The 23,500-nt window shown below is 38.2% G+C and overlaps 1 long non-coding RNA gene across 2 annotated transcripts in view; it reads left to right on the top strand.

The window, feature by feature from the left end:
• The first annotated feature begins 283 nt into the window (after positions 1 to 283).
• Positions 284 to 23,500, top strand: part of LOC138152930 (uncharacterized) — a 154,917-nt gene continuing 131,700 nt past the window's right edge. For both annotated transcript variants that reach the window (XR_011166251.1, XR_011166250.1), the window contains exon 1: positions 284 to 492. This is a non-coding gene — a long non-coding RNA (uncharacterized lncRNA). The remainder of the gene's footprint in view (positions 493 to 23,500) is intronic.

Here is a 23,500-nt window from a genome sequence, read left to right as displayed (position 1 = left end):
GTATATATGCATACTTCTATATTACTATAATTATGTTTATGCATTTTAAATATAAAGATATTTTTATAGATGACATGTGAATCTATCTGTTAATCTCTCAGTCCATGGTGAGCTCATAGAGGTCTATGCTGCTCTTTACTTTGTATTTTCCCACAGGGCTTACTATAGAATTCTACTCCCAGTGGGTGCTCAATAAATGTTGTTGACTGACTTGTTGACAGATTAAACTAGCTGGGTGGTTGATATATTCCTCCAGGCATCTCTGAAGTCCAGCAGGGTTCTTATGTCTCCCAAGATGATGTTAGATGAGGAACATTTTTAGCATCTGCCTAAAGGAAGTTATGTACCATCGAGGGAAGGGAGCATTGCTCATCTCTTTCATATCTGCAGCCAGCAAAGAGCTCTGGGAGATTCTGAAAGATTCTCAGCTCTCTCCAACACAAACTTTCCTAAAGATCTACACGTTTGTTTTAGCATGGAAACTAAGAAAAAGTAAGCCATTTATTATTAAATTTTATTCTATTTTTATTTATAATATTCGTTATCTATTTATAATTTATTATTATTGTTTGTCATTTTCTGTGCTTGTCTGAACCTTGGTTCCTTCTGGGCCTATTGCTCTGTGTCCTCTATGTCTATCTCTATCTGTTTTGCCATTCCCCGGGAAAATTGAATTAAAAAGTTTCCCTGGCTGATATGTTTTCTATATAAAATTCAAATAATTAGCCAGAGTGTCATTAAGAGGCATCCACAGGGCAAAACAGGACTGAAATACTAAATGTTGACTTTTATTTCAAGGTTTGGAACTACAGGTTTTTTTTTCCTTTTCAGACCTTGGTCCTTTGGTCATGTATATGCCCATCTTACCCATTCCTAGCAATCTTCTTTGGTGAATATATTTGTATTAGACATCAGTATTTTTTTTAAGAAAAAAGGGGGGAAAAGAGTGTGCATTTAGTACCTTGTAACAAGGACTGGTTTTAGAATTAAAGGTCCTGAATTTAAATCCCATCCTTGCTACATGTGATACGTTGGGAAAGTTTCTCAGTCATCAGGCCTCATAAAGTATTGAATCTCAAGGTATCTGAGTTCCCTTCTAGCTTCAAATTTACAGTCCTGTGATTTAGAAAGACTACAAAGGAGGAAAACGGAAAGGGTATGAGGTCAGTGTCACATAATTTATTTGTGGAAGAGAAATATTAGGCAAAATGAAATTGGAGAGGTGTTTGTGTTTTCATGGAAAACTAGCACCTCTGGTGTGAGGGTTTGCCAAGCCCTTTTTAGGCCTTCTCATCCACCTTGGTGTCGACCTTCACCCAACTCTCACCTGTGACTCTGAGAAGTTGTAGTATGCACAGTAGCCACATCCTGGTAAAACTGTCTCAGTAGATGGGCTAGATCAGTCTGAGAGGGATGTCTACACCAAGCATGTGATGATTTTTCCTGGCAGAATGGGCGGATGGGAAGAGTTTGTTCCAATGGCCATGAGGGTTGCTACAGCAGGCCCTGTGCAGTGCTGAGTGTTTGGTCAGACATCAGTAATTCACTGACTCCTGGGCCATTGCCAGTCATTCTGACTTTTGTACTGCCACTGAACTTTAATGACTCTAGAAGAGAGAGTGAGGCTGACAGCTTTGTGCAATTTTGCCTTCCTTAAATAAAATTCACATGCAAGTCAAGACATCACCCTTAAAGTCATTGATCATCCGCCAAAACAAAGGAAAAACAACAGCAACGGAATTTGTAGGCCAAGAAAATATGTTTGTCGTTTGGTGGTTATTTCTGTTGCATACATTTTATATACATTTTCCCTTTGTTATTATGTACGCCAGAGCATGTTGTGGTATAATTCTATTTTTTTATTCCTTTGAACTGCTGATAGTGATCTACAAAATGAGTATGACCCACAATCGTTTGTGGGTAAAGAGTAGCCATGTGAAAGTCTACCTCTCTACTGCTTGCTTACCTTTCTAAGTAGCCTTCCATTTTATTGCTTTCATTTTTCCTATTCTAGTACCCATTTCTTTTGTCTTTGCCCTAGTTAAATAAGCATGTTTTTTCCTATTCTCTTTTCTCTCCTTTCCTGTCCTGTCTTCTCCTGTCCTGTCCTCTCCTCTCCTCTCTTCTCCTGTGCTCTCCTGTCCTCTCCTGTCCTCTCCCCTCCTTACCTCTTTTCTCTTTTTACCTTTAATTTTCCCCTTATTAATAGTTTATATATTTTTAATTCGTAGCATTCAAAACCTTCCTAAGGCATATATGCAGTTTTATATACTTACACAATAACAGCAACAAAAATATTTCTAAAAACAATTTATTCAAACACATTTGAAACATCATATTATATATACATCTTTTTTTTCCAAATGCTTTATTAACTTCTGATTTACATCATTTGTTTCCGCCAGATTTGAGGGACAAATTTTCTCCCCATTTTGCCCCTACCCACCACCCCAAAATAGCAGTCCCACAGGATATCCCCTCCTCCAATCTTCTCTCTCCCATATTTTCTCCCATACCGCTTTTGACTTTTCCAGTGGATCTCTATGCCTCAGTGCCTGTATACCTTATTTCCCAATTACATGTAAGATGGTATTTATAATAGTGTATACACACACACACACACACACACACACACACACACATATATATTTGAATATTTGATTTTAAAACTTTAAATTCCAGATTCATTCCCTTCCTTCCTTGTCACCCACCTTTACCAGGAAGATAAGCAGTTCAATATAGGTTGTACATGTGTGGCTAATGAAAGACAATATCATAGTAGATATATTATAAAAGACTGACAATATTTTCCTCCTTCCTATCGCACCTCCCATTTGTTCTATTCTCCACTATGATCCCGTCTCTTTTCAACAGTCGGTGCTTCCAACTTCCCTCCCCCCAGCCTGCCCTCCCTTCCATCATCCCCCCTCTCATCCCTTTCCACCCTACTCTCCTGGAGGGTGAGATACCCTCTTTAGTGTGTATTTCACTCCCTCCTCAAGCCAAATTCAATGGAAATAAGGTTGACCCATTTCCTTTTGCCTTCCTATTCTTCCCCTCCATTGGAACCATTTTCCCTTGACTCTTCTGTATAAGATAGTTTCCCCAATCTGTCTCTCCCCATTTCCTCTCATTATATTCCTCTCACCTCTTAATTTCACCTTTTAAGTATCATCCCTTCCTGTTAAATTGGTCCTATACCCTATATCTATGTATACCTTTAAATATATAAACACACATTCACATATGTATTCATATGCCCATATACCCTCATATATAGACATATATATTTCTAATCCCTTCAACTACTGAGAAAAGTTTCATAAGTAATAATTATTGTTTTTCCAGGAAGAAATGTTAATAGTTCAACTTTGATAAGTTCCTTATGATTTCTTTTCCCTGTTGACCTTCTCATGCTTCTCTTACTTCTTGTATCTGAATGCCAATTTTCTATTCAACTCTGGTTTTTTCAGCAAGAATCCTTGAAAGTCCTCTATTCCACTGAATGACCAGATTTTCCCCTGAAATATGATACTCAGTTTTGCTGGGTAGGTGACTCTTGGTTTTAGTCCCAGCTCCTTTGACTTCCAGAATATCACATTCCAAGCCCTTCCACTCCTCAGTGTAGAAGCTGCCAGATCCTGGGCTATCCTGATTGTGTTTCCAAAATATTCAAAGTGTTTCTTGCTGGCTGCTTGTAATATTCTCTCCTTAATCTGGGAATTCTGGAACCTGGCTATTATCTTCCTAGGAGTTTTCTTTTTGGGATCTTTTACAGGAGGTGATTGGTGGATTCTTTCAACCTCTATTTTGCCCTCTGGTACTAAAACATCAGGGCAATTTTCTTTGAGAACTTCCTGGTCATGGCTTCAGGTAGTCCAATAATTTTTAAATTATCTCTCCTTCATCTATTTTCCAGGTGAGTGGTTTTTCCCATGAGATATTTCACATTGCCTTCTATTCTTTCATTTGTTTGGATCTGTTAACAGCATCATGACTTCTCATAAAGTCATTAGCTTTCATTTGCTCCAATCTAATTCTGAAGCAATGATTCTCCTCACTGAGCTTTGAGATTCTTTTTCCATCTGGCAAAATAGACTTTTTAAGGCATTCTTCTCCTCATTGCCTTTTTGAGCCTCTTTTGCTATTTGAGTCAGTCTGTTTTTTAAAGTGTTATTTTCCTCCATCAGGCTGTTGACTCTCATTTCATAATTTTCTTGCATCGTTCTCATTTCTCTTCCCAATTTTTACTCCACTCCTCTTATCTGTTTCTTTCGGTTCTCTATGGCCTGTAACCAGCTTGTATTTTCCTTTGAAGCTTTTGGTGCAGGAGTTCTGACTTCACTCTCTTCCTCCTGTTCATGCTTTGCTCTTTTTGTCCCCAAAATAGGAGTGTAATGTTATAATCTTCTGTCTGCTTTGTTTCCTTTGCCTGGTCATGTCACCCCTCAGTCACTTGACCCCTAGGCTTTTTGCCACAGTAGGACTCTGCCACCAGACAGGGGAGCTTTCGTCCCAAATGCTGGGGTTTTCTCAGTTGCCAGAGGTATTAGATGGATGCCCTCTCTGAAGTCTCCACACGCTCTGGCAAGCTGGACATACACCCCAGGACCTCCACCCTAGACTGCAATACAGATCCAAGAAGGTTAAAGCAAGAGCGATAACCCCTCAGACTGGTTGCTTGGTTCCTCTACACTCTGCAGGCCAGGACCTGAAGCTGCCATGTGGCACTGGCTGGCTGTGCTGGGGCCTCTAAGCTTCTTGCCCCGGGGGCAAAAATTATGCACTCCCACTTGCTGGGTCCCAAAGTCCAGACTGCTCTGACCTCTCACTTTGTCCTTTGCATCTGTGTGTTGATAAATCTTGAAAAGGCCACAGGTGCTGCTGATCTGGAGTCCCTCTGGCCAGCTCTGGTCAGGCCCACCCTGGGGCTAAAGCCTAGGTGTGGGGCTTGGCTGGGCTCCCAGAGCGCTGAGTTGGCTGATTCCTGCTGGCCTGCTGGGCTGTCCTCAGCTTGAGGTTAGCTTCTCTGTGTCATTTTGTGGGTTCTGCAGCTCTGAAGTTTGTTTAGAGTCCCCTTTTTACATGGATTGGGGAAGGTGGAACCTGGAGTCATGGGGAGGTCATGCTTCTACTCTGCCATCTTGGCTCTGCCTCCCCTTTTTTTCCCTTTTAGTTGCATATATTCAAAGCCTATACCTTGCCATGTCCCAGTTAAGGAATCACCTCATTTCAGTTCATATGAGATAATAATTGTAAAGTGCCTGGGACAGTGCCTGGAACATCATAAGTGCAGTACAAATATTATCATTATTTCTTTATTATGTGTTTGCTGCATGTAAGGAATATATGTAGAGTAGGGATGGAAATGTGAGAGCTCTTAAATAGAGTAATAGTTATCCTCTCTCCCAAAAATTTTACCTGTCTTTACATCATCCCTTTTCCAATTCCTTATGGTAATAAAGAAGAAAAGAAAGATTTAATCATTCCTAAAAAAAAGCATCTAAAAAACCCCACAAAGCATACTTTTCTATATATAGTTTGTCATCTCTAAAGAGACATTTTCTAAGGGCAAATACTAAGCCCTTCTGATGCCTTCTGTAGTTCCTAGCCCAAAATGAGTGTCCAATTGTTAATTAAGTCATCATCTGAAGCACCTAATTTGTTGTCACTTCCAGACAGCTGTGTAAAAGGAATTATAAAGTCTTAACTGCAGGTCTTTTTATAATTTTAATTCCTCAAAACATTCTATTGAAAAAAAATTGTACCCTTTACCAACCCCAAGTACCTCTATCCCAAGAGTTCCATTTGCAACGAATTCATTTAGTAAGAATTCAATTCTGTGAGGCTAAGAAAAGATCTAAGGGACCTTATAAGTTACCTAATACAACTCCATCATTTTAGAGATAAAGGAAAATGTTGTCCAGGGAATGGCAGCCAGGTGGCATAGTAGATAGAGGACATGGCCTGGAGTTAGGAAGACTCAGCTTTCTGCATTTAAATCTGGTTTGGGACACTTACTAACTATGCAATCCTGGGCAAGTCACTTAACCCAGTTTGACTCAGTTTCCTCACCTACAAAATTAGGTGGAGAAGGAACTGGCAAACCACTCTCTTATCTTTGCCAAGAAAACCCTAAATGGTGTCAAAAAGACTCACAACTCAAAATGACTAAACAACAACAACAAAAAGTGCAGGGAAGGTAAGGGATTTGCCTAATGTCACACAGATAGTAATTGTGAACCCAAGGACCCAGAGGTAAACCTAATGTTCTTTCTCTAGAGTTGGTGGGTTTTCTATGGGTTCATGTTGCCTTTCCATTTGGATGCTGGATATCTAGCGTTCAAAACTGGATTATTTATAATGTAATATCCATAATAAATCCAATAATAATAATAAATAATTAATAAATCCAGAACTGGATATTATATTATTCAAAACTGCATACTGGATTACTCAGCAAATCAGTTGTGTGATTAAAAAAGTAATAATGAAGAAAAACAGTATTTTAGTACTGGTCTGCTTCATTGATAATAGTGGCAATAATACTGGGGCAAAACAGCCAGATCTGGCCACAGCAATTTTGGAATTATTCATTAGCTTCCTTCCCTTTGAAAGTTGTCAGATATTTTCCAAGAAGGTGATAGTGATGATGATGACGAAGAAGAAGAAGGAAGAAGAAGAAGAAGAAGAAGAAGAAGAAGAAGAAGAAGAAGAAGAAGAAGAAGAAGAACAAGAACAAGAACAAGAAGAAGAAGAAGAACAAGAACAAGAAGAAGAACAAGAAGAAGACGAACAAGAAGAAGAAGAAGAAGAAGAAGAAGAAGAAGAAGAAGAAGAAGAAGAAGAAGAAGAAGAAGAAGAGGAGGAGGAGGAGGAGGAGAAGGAGGAGTTCCTGAGTTGTATAACTTAACTATTCTATTTAAAATGTAAGCTGGGAAGCCAATGTCAATTTTTAGTCTCTGTTCACTCTACTTTCTGACTTCTGAAGGTTGCTGACATTTTTATGTTACAATTAATGCACAATTTGTAAACAATGTTATAGCTCTATTAGTTAAATATGCAACTTCCTCTCTTATTGATCTACCCATCTTTCCTTCATTCAAATTGAAATGCACCACTTTGAATAGATGCTGACCTTAAAGAGGAAAAACAAGCGTACATTTTCAAATTATTGTCCTCATCATCATCATCAAAGTTCATGTATTTGGGGAAATTCAACAATGAGTCAAATTTGCTTGAAGTTTCAGAAGGATTATAGTATTTTGAAAGAATACATGGAGATTGAGAACTAGTATTAGACCAGCTTGAAGTAAATATGAATAACCCTTTGAAGGTGTTAAGTCTTGGAAAAGAGAAGAGAATGAAGAGGGCATGAGCCCTCTGTAATAGTAATGCAAATGGGAAGATCTTACCCTTCCATTAATAGACCTATATGACTTGCTTAAGTCACATGATTTTGAGTCACATTTTGAGCCTGTGATGGAAAGAGCTTGCTGAACAGATGGAATAGGAAGGGATGGAGCAGGAAGGGTGGAACAGACAGAGGGGGAGCTGGAGCAAAGCTAAGAGGAAGTTAGTCAGATAAATTAAGAGCTGAGGGTAAGAGAGGAAGAAGGTAGTCAGCTGTGAGTGTTCATTTGTCGGAAGGCCCTAGCAGGGGAAAAGTTTGGGGATGGTGGTGTTCTCTGCATTGTTACTATGTATAGATTTCTTTGTTGCTATGATGGATTTGACTTTCTGGTGTTGGCATTCAGCTTTATGGTGTTTGAATAAATGTTTTGATTTTTTTTTCATGTGGAGAGTCTTTTATATTTTGTGGTTCAGAATTTCTCTCACATAGTCACAGCCACCATAGACACTGTGAATATCTTTTTAGTGTTACACCATCTTATACCAAAATGGTCAATCTTAATGTACTCATGGTTTTCTATCATTCTCCAAATCTATTTTTCATATTATTTTGGGGTAGAGAAGGTAGAGAGAAAAGGTAAGAGATAATGTTTTGTAGTCTATTCCTGCATTTTAGGGAGCCCTTCATTTTTCATGCTGAATTGCTCCTTGTTTTCTCTGAATGAAAAATACAAACATTTCATCTTCCAGAAGAATTAGTATATCTCTAGGACTTGGAGGCAAGTTAAAATCTTGACTCACACCTTATTAGCTGTGTGACTCTGGGCAAGTCACTTAATCTCTTTCTTTTGTATATGTGCGTGTGTATTTGATTGTAAAACTTTGAATTCCAGATTCATTTCCTTCCTCCCTTGTCACCCACCCTTACTGGGAAGATAAGCAGTCAGTTCAGTACAGGTTGTACATGTGTGGCTAATGCAAAACAATAACATAGTAGAAATATTGTAAAAGACTGACTATATTTCCCTCCCTCCTATCCCACCTCCCACTTGTTCTATTCTCTACTTTGATTCCATCCCTTTTCTTTTCTTTTTTTTAATTAATTAATTTATTTTTTAAATTAATTTGTTTGTTTCCTTTTAGTTTACAAGATTCAATTTCACAATTCCTTGAGTTTCACATTTTGTCCCCCTCCCTCCCCTCCTCCCCATGGCAGCTTATAGTCAAGTATAGGATCTGTAAATACTTTCACATTATACATTAGTCAGGTTATAAGGACAGATTGTACCAGCTGGAATAAAAAATGGTTAAGAGGACATAGAACCAAAGAAGAGAAGGAAAAAGATAAGGTATTTTGCTTCTACCTGGATATAAACTTAGCTCTTTCTAGTTCTTTCTCTGGATGCACATATTTCTCTCTATCATGAGTCTTTTGGGACTGACTTATATCACCGCATTCCTGAGAAGAGTCCAGTCTATCAAAGTTGGTCATCACCATACGTTGTGTCTGTAATTGTGTACAAATTTCTCCTGGTTCTACTCTTCTAACTCAGCATCAGTTTGTTAAGCCTCTCCAGGTAGATATGAAGACCGTCTGCTCCTCGTTTCTTATAGCACAGTAGTATTCCATACATAACATGCATATACCACAACTTGTTCAGCCATTCCCCAATTGATGGGCACCCCCTTAATTTTAAATACTTTGCTACCACAAAAAGAGCTGCTATAAACATTTTTGTACATATGGGTCTTTCTGCCATTTCTATGATCTCTTTGGGATATAACCCTAGGAGTGGTATTGCTGGAACAAAGGGTATAAAAGTATTTATAGCTCTTTGGGCATAATTCCAGATTGCTCTCCAGAAAAGCTGGATCAGTTCACAACTCCACCAGCAATGTATTAGTGTTCCAATTTGCCCACATCTTCTCTAGCATTTGTCATTTTCCTGTTTTGTCATCTTAGCCAATCTGACTGGTGAGATGTGGTACCTCAGAGTTGTTTTGATTTGCATTTCTCTAATCAATAGTGATTTAGAGCATTTCTTCATGTGCTTATAGATATCTTTAATTTCTTTCTCTGAAAACTGCCTGTTCATATCCTTTGACCATTTATCAATTGGGGAATGACTCGTATTCTTAAAAATTTGATTCAATTCTCTGTATATTTTAGAAATGTCAGTCACTTGACCCTGGGCTTTTTGCCACAGTAGCACTCTGCCACCAGACAGGGGAGCTTTTGTCCCAAATACTGGGGTTTTCTCAGCTGCCGGAGGTATTAGATGGGTGCCCTCTCTCAGGTCTCCACAGGCTCTGGCAAGCTGGACACACACCCTAGGACCTCTACCCTAGACTGCAATCCAGATCTAAGCTGGTTAAAGCACAAGCGATTACCCCTCAGACTGGTACTTGGTCCCCCTACACTCTGGACGCCAGGAGCTGAAGCTGCCACATGGTGCTGGATGGCTGTTCCAGTGTCTCAGTGGCTTCTCGTTCTGGGGGCAAAAGCCACGCACTCCCACTTACTGGGTCCCAAAATCCATACTGCACTGACCTCTCACTTTGTCCTTGGCATCTATGTGTTGATAAATCTGGAAAGGGCCACAGCTGCTGCTGGTCTGGAGTTCCTCCAGCCAGAGGCTAGTCAGGCCCGCCCTGGGGCTAAAGTCTCAGGAGCGGGGCTGAGCTCAGCTTGGCTCCCAGAGTGCTTCGCTGGCCGATTCCTGCGGCCTGCTGGGCTGTCCTCAGTGGGAGGTTAGCTTTTCTGTGTCCTTTTGTGGGTTCTGCAGCTCCAAAGTTTGTTTAGAGTCCCCTTTTTACATGGATTGGGGAAGGTGGAAGCCAGAGTTGTGGGGAGGTCCTGCTTCTACTCCGCCATCTTGACTCTGCCCATTTAACCTCTTTCAACCTCAATTTCCTCATTTGTAAAATGTTGCTCATACCATTACCAAACTCACAGAGTTGTGAAGATCAAATGAGGTAATACAAGTAAAGCATTTTGTAAGCCTTTATAAGCTATGTAAATGCCATCTTTTATGGTGTCTGGAATAGAGTATTCAATTGCTCCAATTCTGTCTGCTGAACCATCTTGTTAAATTGTTTAAGGGGACTCAAAATGTGGATTGCTTATCAGTCTAATTTATCTTTTCAACTGATTACAATTGAGTATTACATTCTAGTGAACATCTCATTTCAGATCTATGCTTCCATTGGTACAAGCAACTCAGTGAAAAATTCCTCTTCCCCAGTTCAGATCAGGAGTGCATCAATAATTTGTAGTCTGAGCTGGTTATTCAGGAAGACTGTTATACCAATTGATGTGTCCAGGATCACATAACTAGTATTCATTAGAAGCAGTACTTCAACCTAGAACTCCCTGACCTCTAGGATTGGCATCATAACCCATCTGCCTCACTCAGTCTCTCCTAGGTCCTTCCATTTCTAGCTTTGGCTTATCAAATATAGCTATAGTTAACCACCCTTCCCCCAAAATATGTTGAATTCAATCAGACTGCAGCCCTACTCCTTTTAAAGCAGTTTCCTGATCTTATTGTTGTAATGACTTGAGAGGTCCCATTAATGAGGCAATAATTTGAATTGTGGAAATTTGAAGAGCTATTTTATGGAGTATGATCAATTTTAAAGTATAATCAATTTTAAGTAAAAATGAATTGATGTGTCAAATACATTGTCATCTTTGTGATTGGATATCATGTCCTTGAAATGTAAGTTATGCTTCATACAGAAGTACCTAAGAGGTTTGTTTCTGAAGAATATTGTTAATTTGCTATTTAGTCAATCATTTTATTTGTATACCACCTTGTAACTAAGCTTATATTCTAAGATTTCCCAATACCACAAAGTAGCCCTGAAAATTATATTAAACGTTTCCCATCTTTGGTTGTAACTTCATCTAATAGTTCAAAAACTCCTTAATAAATGTTGAAACTTTTTAAACAATTGCTGGAAAGAAAAAGGAAAGTCAGTTTTATATTCCTGCAGAAGGAGGTTTCAAAAGTCCTTTTTTTAAGTTACAAGTGAAGGTAGCCTACAGTACTCATGTCTATGAAAACATTTTGCGTAGAGCCTAACCAAGATTGAGCAAAACAATCTTTTCCTTATAAAGAAGGTATATTTAAAATGAAGTGATCATGCTTCAATATTCAAAACAATGAATTTGAAATTATTTTGATAATGACACTAATTTTATATGGAAATAATCTAAGAAAGTATATAAGTATTTGTGGAGTATAAATTTACTTAGTTACTATTCATTTATTCAACAAGTGTTTACTAAATGCCTCTAGTGTTCCAGGCATTATGGTAGCCACTAGGGATACAAAAATACTTATTAATTTCAACAAATAATGTGGCACAAAATGTTTTCAGTTACTCTTTAAGTCTCCTTTAGGATGTATGGCCATTCATTTCCATTTACTTTTCTTCTAAAGATTCTAACACATGCTCATTATTCTTGTGACTTCTATGTGTTAGTTTTTAATGATCTTTCTAGATTTATTCATGCTTGTTATATTTTATTGTCTTAATTTTATTAATAAATTCCATTATACAAGTACATTATACTTTACGTAACCATTTCACTGTTAGACTTTTTGGTTCCTTCTAATTTTTTGTAATTACACAAAAATCCTTCTATTCTGGGCTCTATCTTCATTCATTATACTATACTCAACATTTATGGAGAAATAATTTTAAATGGAATGAGAATTGAGAACAAATTTATTGAGAATGAGAAAACCCAAACTAGTCTCTCTCTCCCTCTCCATCTCTGTCTCTCTGTATCTGCATGTCTGTCTCTATCTCTGTCTGTTTCTGTTTGTCTCCCCACTCTGTGTGTATGTGTGTATGTATGTATGTATACACACATCAACATGTTTATAACTTTTGAAAATTTAAAAATCCCCTGGAAGCTTTTCTCCTGGGATTTCAAAGAGATCTACTGAGAAAAGATGAAACCAAATCCTTAAGAAATGTATTAAGTTGTTTTCCTATGAACTATAAGCTTTCCTCCTCTCCCTCCTCCTCCTCACCCCAAGTTGAAGTTCATAAAAGGTTTTCCATGGGATCCCTGATTCTATTATTATTACTATGATAATGACATTGATGGTGAATTATCAAAAGCATTTGCAGCTCTTGATGCCCTCTGAATTCATCAGCAATTGCTCTCACTGTTGTGACACTGTGAAGTCTAATGATAAATCCCTGGTTGTTAATCTGCAGGGGGAAAAATTGGACTCCTATTCATCATCCCCTGAGTTTTCAATAGTTCTGCATGGAATACAAAAGACTGCTGTGGGCTCACAAAGCCCTTGTGTTCCATTCCTAGTGAATTCCAAAAATGTTGCCTTGTTAAAAATTAGCTAGCATTACGCCATTTTTCATGCTCATCTTTGCAGATCTGGGGAGTCTTTGATAATGAGGGCCGTGTTGCTATGTATTTGGGGATGGAATGCCGAGTTCAGCAGAGTTCTTTTAGCTCAGTTTTGTCTTCAAGGATTGCTGTCTGTCTCTGCTAGAACCCTTCTGATCCTCTGGGACCACAGTGAGGCATTGACTTTATGTTACTTCTTTAGTAGCTTAGGAGCAACAATTAATCTTCTGGCTGTTTGGGTAAATTTAAATCCTATAAAACTGTCCAATGTATTTCCTTCAGGAACGAGTTATTAATCCACTGGCCTAAAACCCTTTCACACCCCCACAGACAAATCCCTGCCTTTTGGATTCTTACTCCTCATTTAAAGCAGACTCCTTCGAGAAATCTTCCCTGATGTTTGAAATCAGTGATCTATCACTCAGGCTTTATCTTATCCAAGTAACACTTAAGAGTGGTCTATAGTCAACTAATAGAATACATATTTATTGAATTAGATGCTCTTCTAGCTGCTAAGTAGTGTAGATAAGATTAACTTTTAACTAAAAACAATTAAAGATTGAAAACATTTATATGAAAAGCAAAAAAAGTTTGAATTTAATTAATTTATTAATCTAATATTTTAATTTAATTGTTAACAGTTGTTAGGGAATAGTTTCTTTCTTACTTTCTTTTTCCTCATCTTCCTACTCAAGAAATTCTCAGCCTTGAGGTCAACATTAGGACAGGGAAAACTATCCTGTTTGGTGTGCAAACAACCAACAATGTGATAAGGCCTTCTTCTAAGGCATATAGGTGTTATAGGATCCCTGGGACCACTTTCCCACAACCACTTTCCTACCAAGAGAAAACAATGAATGAGAAGAGTTCAAGAAAATATATGTGTGTGTATGTGTATGCATATATATAATGCATATATGTATACTAATCTACACACATATACATGGGGCAGGGAGAGGTTTCACGGTGTAACCTGTGCTATAGCAAAGTCACTGATAGCTTAGGAGAAAATGGACTTGAATGCGCAAAGATTTGAAGCAGGAAGACCATACAAAAGTCCTTTGCAATGATCCAAATGTGAGGTGATGAAGGACTGCACAAGGGTAGCAGAAGTGTCAGAGGAAGGAAGGGAACTTGTAATAGAGATGTTTTGAAGTTAGCAACAGCAAGATTTAATAACAGATTGTATAAGTAGTTGATGTAAGGAGTAGGGACTGAAGGGGAAGGTAGTAATCAATGAGGAACAGAGGTACCCCAGGGAAAATTTGGTGGGGTACTAAATACTTGCTGATTAATTGTTTAGGGTGTGGAAGACTCTGAGTGTCTGGTTAAAAATCAAGTAGCTTATATCTTAAGGGGAAAAAGCCTATATAAAAACATCAGTCAATCACCCAAACCCCCATCCCCACTCAAAACAATACTGAAACAGCTGATGGTTGGATCAGTGTTTTTTTTTTTCTTCACTAGCAAGTCCCAGATACAAAATCACAACTTTCAAATGATGGACTCCCCCCCCTTTTAAATGAAAGTTTATTGCTTTTAATCTATTCTTTAGGTTTATTATTTTTTATGAGATCAATAATCTTGGTTAACTACTTTTCTCAGCTGTATGTCATTTAGAAATTTGATATACATGCCACCTTGAGATGTATTTTGATGGAAATTAGGATTCTAAGAGAAGACAGTGCACAAGGACTCTAGGGGAGAGAGCTGGATAGAAACACACAGAGATGGCAGATGTAGGGGAAAGCAGAAGAAGGTGAGGATGATTCTGGAGATTGCAAACCTGGCTTACTGGACAGCTAAAGTATTTTGGAAAAGAAGTGGTTGGGGCATGAGGATAAGCTCTGTTCTGAACATGTTGAATTTGAGAGGTCTATGGGACATTGTTATATGATCAGTCAGTTGTCAAGCATTTTTTTTTTTAAGCAATCAGGGTTAAGTAACTTGCTCAAGGTTACACGGCCAGTTTTTTCTGGGTGTGGTGCTGAGTGTCTGAGCACGGGATTTGATCTTCAGGTCATCCCAACACTGGAGCTGGTGCTCTAACTCGCTGAGTCACCTGGCCTCCCCTAAGCAATTCGGGTTAAGTAACTTGCTCAAGGTTACACGGCCATGTGTTTCTGGGTGGGTGCTAAGTGTCTGAGCCCGGGATTCGATCTCCAGGTCGTCCTGACAATGGAGCTGGTGCTCTTACTCACTGTGCTACCTGGCCGCCCCCAAGCATTTTTTTGATGACTACTATGTGCCAGACATGTGGTAGAGCTGGGAAATACAAATGCAATAAATGAAAATAATCCTTCCTTGCAAAGACAGAGTAAAAGACTACATGAGCATCAAGAAAACTTGTCAAAACCCTCTAAGTTCTTTGTAAGCACATTGATGGATAAATTCATTATAACATTTATACTCTTGTATTATTAGTACCTCTCCTTGCCTATGGTTCACTATATTCTCACATTACATCTTCTAGGAGACCAAGTTGTTTTAGATTCTAGACACAATAAAATTTCCTTGAATCCTAACATTCCTTCAAGTCTCATCAACCCAACTTTAGGAGTGAATTCACAGATAGGACTTTTTTCTAGTTTTTTTTTTCCCCTACCAAAGAACACCAGTTGCTAAGGCTCATGAGCCCCTCCCATGCTACATTATTCTAAATGTATTGTGGAAAATTTTCTTAGATATAATCTGATTTTGCCAAGTCTAAAAGTCCATTTATATTGATTATAAAATTGAGTATTCTGAAGAGAATATGTAGTAAAAACCTCTGGGTTCCACTTTTTAATCTCTTCATCTGTACAATGAGCCTAAAAGCACAAATTAATTAGCAAAATTAGAATAAACAGTTTGTAAAGCAGTAAAACTGTTGTTGGGTTCTATTATCACAATCATACTATATCCATTCTTCAGTGAGTCAAATGACTTCATGACTTAACTGCCTAAATCTGTTTTGTTAAGAGAAAGCTATACATATATTAAGGTCAAAGAACAAGCTTTTACAGGGCAGATAGATAGATAGATAGATAGATAGATAGATAGATAGATAGATAGATAGATAAACAGATAGATAGAATTGTAGACTTCAAAGGATGTTAACTATAATAAATGGGACAAATAACAGGATTCTCTTTAATAGGTGTTATATGTCTTTGCATTCTTATAGAATGTTGTGAGTGGTATTTGTGGGTTATTTAATTTTGCCCATTAAATCTTAGATTAGATAATTCCTAAAGTATCTTCCACTCTGATATACTATTATTTATCCAGAAGATAAAGGTCTGACTGAGAAAAACAACAACAACAATCGCAACAAAGCATGCAAAATGGATGCCCTGTAGAAGCATCTGGTGAGAATTAGCCCTGAATCAGGAAGACTTGAATTCAAATCCAGTTTCAGACACTGGGCAAATCCTTTAACTTCAATTTGCCTCAGTTTTATCAACTATAAAATAGGAATAACTTTGGCACCTATCTCATAGGAGGATTGAATGAGTAATATTTGTAAAATGAGCTTAGATCAATACTGGGGTATAGTAGGTACTATTTAAATGCCTATATCCTTCTCTTCCTTTCTCTATTGTGGCCACCATTTCATTATAACCAAACTAAATACTATCAGTATTATTATGTGTAGGGTTCATGTGTCTTAGCCCACTCAGTTCTGGACCCACGCCAAGGGGAAAAGTCACCAGGAGGATCATCCAACTGTTCTCCCTGGCAAGAGGTTCACCTAAGAGAATGAAAGATCACAGAATGAACCTGTGTACAGTATTTATAATAGCTGAGTCATGAGACTTTTAAGTGCAGAGATCTTGACATACATGTGTAATAGTAATGGAATATAAAGATCCCCCTGTATTAGCTTGGTTTTTGATGTTAAAACCCAGAGCTTGTGAATCCCACTTGTGGGATGGACTTGTTGCCGTGAAAAGAGCAGGCTGAATTGGGAGGAGCTGGTGACATAAATTTAGAGAGACACAAGAAAAGAAAGAGGCAGAAGAACTTTTTGGAAGCAGCATCTTGGAGGCAGAAAGAGATGGAGAGGATTGCTGAGGGCAATTTTGAATTGTCCTGGACTTTGAGAACTGCCACCCAGAGCTGCCAAGGACTGAGGAGACATGGCTGTTATGCTGGTACTTTGTCTGTCTGTTTTAATGTTGTTTTGCCACACTTGTCCACTGGTGAAAGACAGTGCTGTTGTTGCAGAAATTTTGGAAACTCGCTGTTGGTTCAATGCTACTGAGACTGTTCTGCAGACAGAGAGTGAATACTGTCCACTGGTGAAGGACAGTGCTATTGTTGCAGAAAGCTTGGAAACTTGCTGTTGGTTCAGAACCCCTGAAGAAGGATTTTCTTGTTGTATATTTACAGAAATCCTGGAAGAGGGTTTTGCTAATGTTTTCAGGGGTCCTAGGACTGCTCTGCAGACAGGATGAATTAATGAAGAGACTGGCAATGTATCTTGTGTGCTTGCTAAGCTTTGTCTCCCCAGGAACAAAGATTGCTGAGAACTTGCCTCTTGTCAAGAAGAAGAAAAGACCTCCATTTGGGCATTAAATGATGTGCTTAAGCTGTTTGTAACTCTGGGGTAGATTCAATTGTGATCCAAGGATGGGGAACTTTGACCTTTTTTTGTTCTGTGATTGAACAAATGAATGTACTTTACTTATGATTGGAAACTAATCTCCATTTGAGAAGAGGGGCTTTGTGATGGACTAAATGAATGTACAGCCTAGGGGTAGAGTAGTATTTAGAAGAGGGACTTTGTAATTGATTAAATGAATGTAATGTCCTGGGGTGGGGTAGTACTTGATTAACTCAGGTAGTACTTGGAGATTATTGAATCACACTTAGTAAATGCTGTATTTTGAATGATGTCATATTTTGATCTTCTCTGTTCTTAATTAGTCACTGAATAAAATGGAGAGCACCTATGCTGGTATTTTGAACCTTGGGAAGTTGCCTTTGCTTGGCATTACAACATCTAGATAAGCAAGGGAGTAAATTGTATATATTAAGATTTGCTGAGTATTCTCATGAGTGATATAGCATGAAAAGACTTAGCATTATTAGAGACGTTTATCTAACTCCTTCCTTGTGTGTATACTCACACAAGGCAAGTGCTTACATGGTGGTCAGAAGAAGCAATACAAGGATACTCTCAAGGTGTCTCTTAAAAATTTTGGAATTGATTGTGTGACAATGAGAGACATAGGCAAAGGACAGCCCAGCATGGAATTCTCTCTTCAGAGAAGGTGCTGTGTTCTATGAGCAAAACAGAACTGAAATAGCTTGAAACATGGGATCCACAAATTTAAAAAATCTACTCCAAATGTTCACATGGACTACTTGTGTCTGACCTGTGGTACAACATTCCAACCTTGTATTGGTTGTATCAGCCACAGTCAGACATATTGTATCTTGACTCTAGCAAAGTGATGTCATTTTGGCCCTCTTTAAAAGAACAACAATCAACCAACCAACCATACACATACACAAATGTATGTATATATTGTATACACATATTGCATATATTGTGCATATATATACATACAAACACATATGTAGATTATACATGTGAAGTTATACATAACATATTTATCTACATTTATATCTATATAGAGGGATATCTGTATCTATCTATATATTATATATCTATGTCTATGTATCAATATCTATATCTCTATCTATCTACCGTGTTTCCCTGATAATAAGACCTATCCCGAAAATAAGCCCTCCCCTTACTGTGTAAGATTCCTCTAAAATAAGCCCTCCCCCGAAAATAAGCCCTATTGAGATTGCTACTGTAGTGAAGGTGATCCCCTGCGCTACACGCTACATTACGGTACCCTCTGTATGCACTGTCCCCCCAGCCTGTGAAATGCACGCCGTGCTCCGAGCTGCATCCAATCAGAGCTGCAGCAGTTGAGCACGTCATCTTGTTCTTCCCCAGTGATTTGCTTATTGAATAAAGGTACATTTTTTTTGTTCACATTTACCTGTTTATTAAAATTGCTGTCAATGTTCATTAAAATAAGCCCTCCCCTGAAAATAAGCTCTCTGGTGTTTTTCTGTCCAAAAAAATAATAAGACAGTGTCTTATTATCAGGGAAACACGGTATCAATCAATAGATCTATCTAGAAAAAAAAGCCTAGAGAAGATAGGTGATTTTTCCAAGATCTCAGCAGCTGGAGGCAATGGAGTTTCAGTCCTCTAAGGAGCTGTCTTGATTTGAAGAATCTGATTAAAGACAGCCATGCCTTCAAGTCACAAAGAGTTCAATGAATCACAGCTAACATAGGTGCTCACAGGTTGACATGTACTTAGCATCATAACTTTAGCCTTCGAAGATACCTTAGAAGTTGCCTAGTTCAACCCATTCATTTTATAGGTAAAGAAACTGAGGTCCTTACAGGTTGCCCAAAGTCACGTGGGTAATAAATGGCAGAACCACAATTCAAAACCAGGTTTATAGCTCCAAACCCAGCCCTCTTTCCAAGACATACTGAAGCAGTGTCTTTTCTTTGCACAGGCAGAGTGCTCTCAAATAATAATTGCAATACTTTATCATATCATTTAGATTCTTCAGCTAGAATTTTAGTCTAATCTGCCACCTTTGCTGTCCTTATGGGATAGAGTTTATATATTGCTTGTTGTAATGTAATGCCAAGGAAAGGCAACTTCTCAAGGTTCAGAATAGCAGCATAGGTGCTCTCCATTTTATTCAGTGACTAATTAAGAACAGAGGGAATCAAAATATGACATCATTCAAAATACAGCATTTACTAAGTGTGATTCAATAATCTCCAAGTACTACCTGAGTTAATCAAGTACTACCCCACCCCAGGACATTACATTCATTTAATCAATCACAAGTCCCCAGTTCTAAATACTACTCCACCCCTAGGCTGTACCTTTATTTAGTCCATCACAAAACCCCTCTTCTCAAATGGAGATTAGTTTCCAATCATAAGTAAAGTACATTCATTTGTTCAATCATAGAACACAAAAAGGTCAAAAGTTCCCCACCACTGGATAACAATTGAATCTACCCCAGAGTTACAACAAACTTAAGCACAGCACTTAAGACCCAAATGGAGGTCTTTTCTTCTTCTTGACAAGAGGCAAGTTCTCAGCAATCTTTGTTCCTGGGGAGACAAAGCTTGCAAGGACACAAGATATATTGCCAGTCTCTTCGTTAATTCATTCTCTGTCTGCAGTACAGTCCTAGGACCCCTGAAAACATTAGCAAAACCCTCTTCCAGGATTTCTGTAAACATACAACAAGAAAGTCCTTCTTCAGGGCTTCTAAACAGACAGCAAGGTTCCAAGTCTTCTGCAACAACAGCACTGTCCTTTACCAGTGTATAGTATTCACTCTGTCTGAACAGTTTCAGTAGCTCTGAACCAACAGCAAGGTCCCAAAACTTCTGCAACAACAGCACTGTCCTTCAGCAGTGGACAAATCTGGCAAAACAACTTCAAAACAGACAAAGTACCAGCATAATAGCCATGTCTCCTCAGTCCTTGGCAGCTCTGGGTGGCAGGTCTCAAAAGTCCTGGGCAATTCAAAGTGGCCCTCAGCAATCCTCTCCATCTCTCTCTGCCTCCCAAAGGGTGCTGCTTCCAAAAAGTTCTTCTGCCTCTCTCTTGTGTCTCTCCAAATCTATGTCATCAGCTCCTCCTAGTTCAGCACTCTCTTTTCACATCAACAAGACCATCCCACAAGTGGGATTCACAAGCTCTGGGTTTTAACACCAAAAACCAAGCTAATACAGGGGGATCTTTATATTCCATTACTATTACACTTGTACATTGTCTCCCCTATAATACTATAAGCTCCTTGAGGGGAGGAACTGTCTTTTGCCTCATTTTGTATCCCTAATACTTAACACGGTACCTGTGACATAGTAGGCATTTAATATATATTTATTGCCAGCCACTTAATGATTTTAAATGGCTAGTTCCCTCCTCCCCCTATCCTTTTTCATGTCTTCACTGAGAGACCAAGCAGAGTCACAACACGAATAGGGAGATTGGCTATTTGGCTTCATAATTTAGATTAATCATATTGCTTTGATAAGTTTAAAAAGGAAAGGAAGTCATTCATCATTAGAAGTGGAATGCTTGATGGGATGTACCATTGTATGGATTGCAAATGTCTATTTCTGAAAGCATTTTTCCTTGCCTGTCTGTAAACTCTAATAATAGAAGACATGTCTTGAAGGAATCCAATATGCTCAACAATTGTGAGCATCAATCTCAGACATTAAAATGTCAAAAATATATTCAGTAAGTGGTGAGAGAACAGAGTTTATAATCTGTGGTTCACAGAAAACCAAAAAATAGCAACACAAACAAAATAATGTGCATTCCCTTGAAGTGACTGTATTGTTTTAGCAGTAAATGAAATATCTTTAAATGTCCTCTAAAAAAATGCAAGGTGTTAGAATACTTAAAGAATTAACCTTGTGGTCAACAAGAGAAGTTCAAGACCTATCTCTGACACATATGGTACTGACTATACGAAGCCAGGCAGGTCATTTCAACCTCTCCATGTTCTGTAGTCTAGACAACACTCTGAGCTTCAGGGAAAGTGATAACTTGCATGGGTAGAGGGAAGTTTACTCACTAAGGCATTCTCTGTGTCAGTGAAATCACAGTTGCCATCCTTATCATCTATTCATAAGGGATAAAATTTCACTTTATATATAAAATTTAGGATTTTCAAAATTCTTACTTTCTTCAAAAAATGTGAAGTTAACACACATACCTTTTTTGGTCATTTAGGTGATCTTCTAGTCCCTAGGTACGGAGGGCACTAACACCTTCTGGTAGCTCCAGCTCTCGCAGTAATACTTCACTTGAGACTTGCCTTTCAGTAAAGAACTTCTAGTTAAAGACACTTCTTTCCCTTTCCTTTCCATCAAAACTCACTTACTTTGCATTCCATTTTCTTAAGGCCTTGGAAAGCTTCATTTCTGAAGAATGAAGGGTTAACATTTTAATGGGGTGTTTGTGCTTCTGAAAAGTATTTTGCATTTCAACATAAAGTCTCCTAGGATTGCAACACCTCCTTCTAAACAATAACAGTCCACAGTTAAACAACATTTTAGGGCTCTCTATTACTCCTTGAGATCAGTAATGCAATCCAGTTGATACATGATGAAACTGAAGTAAATTTAAGACTTTGATTATGTTTAGTTACAAAGTCACATAACTGCTAGATATCTATAGTTAATTGGAATTGTGGAACTTTCTTGCACAATAGTGGCCCAAACGAAAACTTCTGGGGAACTCTCCATGTCCTTTTCATTAATATTCGTGAATATATGTATGTATATGTATACGCACACACATATGCATACATGTACATATATACATGTCCATATAAACATATACACATATATGTGTGTTTACACACACATGTGAGAAAAGCTGCCCCCAGTTTCTTTATTATGCCCAATTGAACTAAGCAAGGGTCCATGACAAATTGTCCCTCTGAATTCAGTCAACAAGAATATTTTGAGCATTGACTGTCTAATAAAAACTGACTAGTGGACATTCATATAGCGTTTTACAATGCTTTCATATGGCTCATTTTCTCTTCATAACCACAGTATTAGCTAGTGTGGGTATTGATGTGGCTACAAATGGTGTCCTAAGAGTTAAAAATAATATTAAGGATTGCCTTTGTGAAGCCCCTAGTTTATTCTGTAACCTGAAGGGGCCCTAAAGACCTTTTCTCCCTTATTTTGAACCTGTACCAAAAGAATTGCTTATCTCCCTTATGTTGTGTCCCCCCATCCTGTAATTTTTAACCTGTGTTCTCCTGCCCTGTCCTTCAATCCTTAAATCATAAAAAGAATTCCTTTTGTCTCCCTCATCCTATGTCATCCTGTCCTGTCTTTAATCTTTAACTTCCATACAAACCTCTAAACTAAATCATCATTCTGAAAGCTCTATATAAGTACAACTCCCCCAAATATTGGAGTCTCACTTAGCCTTCTTTCTTGAAGACCTGTACTGCTTTTGCATCTATAAAGCTCCCAATGGTTATAGAGAAGATCCAAGTGAATTCTTTCACACCTGAACCAGTTCTACCAGCTCTGAACATCATCAGAGAATATCCCCAGTTTACAGGTGAGGAAATAGGACCCTTGAGAGTTAGATGACTGGGCCCTCCAAACCACCAGAACTTTCTATCTGGGCTGCTACTGCACCTAAGCATCACAGGACCTTATCATTTCCCCTGCCAATTCACATTCTAGAATCCTGGGCCTCTCAGGTGTCAGAATTTAAAATTTTCTAACAGTACTTGTAGAACTTTAGTGGCCTATAGCATAGAAATTTTATTATAACTAAGTCACCCTCAGCCCAGGTGAGCTCAGATCCACCACTACTAATCCCTGGTAAATTCTTTTTGCCTTTCCCCTTAAATTTTAGTTGCCAAAGACACAAAATTTACTAGTCCTGACTCTGATCTTTAGAACAAAGCAACTAGTTACTTTAATTCATACACTGGCAATAATAATAATATTTCTATAGTGCTTTAAGATATCCCAAGTTCTCTCCTCATAACAATCCTGTGAGATAGGTATTGTATGTATTCCTATCTCCATTTGACAAATTAGGAACATGAAATTTGGATTACATGGACTTTCACAGTAATCAAATGCTGCCATTGGTATTCAAACCCAAGTCCTCCTTACTAAATAGCCTATGATCTGACCTGTGTAGCCTATTGGCTTCCA

This window comes from Petaurus breviceps, unplaced genomic scaffold (assembly GCF_028583685.1).
Source record: "Petaurus breviceps papuanus isolate PSGF00001 unplaced genomic scaffold, PetGlider_PUasm1.0 90977, whole genome shotgun sequence".
NCBI lineage: Eukaryota > Metazoa > Chordata > Mammalia > Diprotodontia > Petauridae > Petaurus > Petaurus breviceps.
Note: the sequence above shows the minus strand (reverse complement) of the source record. Positions and strands in the feature narration are given on the sequence as shown.